Raw genomic sequence first — 342 nt, forward strand, 5'->3', positions numbered from 1 at the left:
CCTGCTGAATGTTTACTTTGTTTCCAGTTTTATCACTATGAAAAATAAATTGGAGTTAATATCATGAAAAAAATCTTTGATGGTTTTCAGATAGATTTCTAGTAAAAATCATCTATTCAAAAAAATACTTTAACTTAAGTGCTGTTTTTTAATATAATTGTAAGGGAAACACATGTATATTTTAGAAATACAAAACAGGACAAGAATTGCATTAAAATCACCCAAGATCTCAACTACCATTAAACATTTGATATTGGCCTCTTTCCAGGATACATATTTTAAAAATCTGTGTTGTGGGGCCAGCAGGTGTCATGTTAAAGTCACTGGACTCCCAAATGGCCA

The 342-nt window shown here is 30.7% G+C and overlaps 1 protein-coding gene across 1 annotated transcript in view; it reads right to left on the bottom strand.

The window, feature by feature from the left end:
• The window catches only part of CCDC73 (coiled-coil domain containing 73), a 130,308-nt gene that overhangs the window by 1,592 nt on the left and 128,374 nt on the right, over window positions 1-342 (bottom strand). The window lies entirely within an intron of this gene.

This window comes from Tupaia chinensis, unplaced genomic scaffold (assembly GCF_000334495.1).
Source record: "Tupaia chinensis unplaced genomic scaffold, TupChi_1.0 Scaffold000037_18, whole genome shotgun sequence".
Lineage (NCBI taxonomy): Eukaryota > Metazoa > Chordata > Mammalia > Scandentia > Tupaiidae > Tupaia > Tupaia belangeri.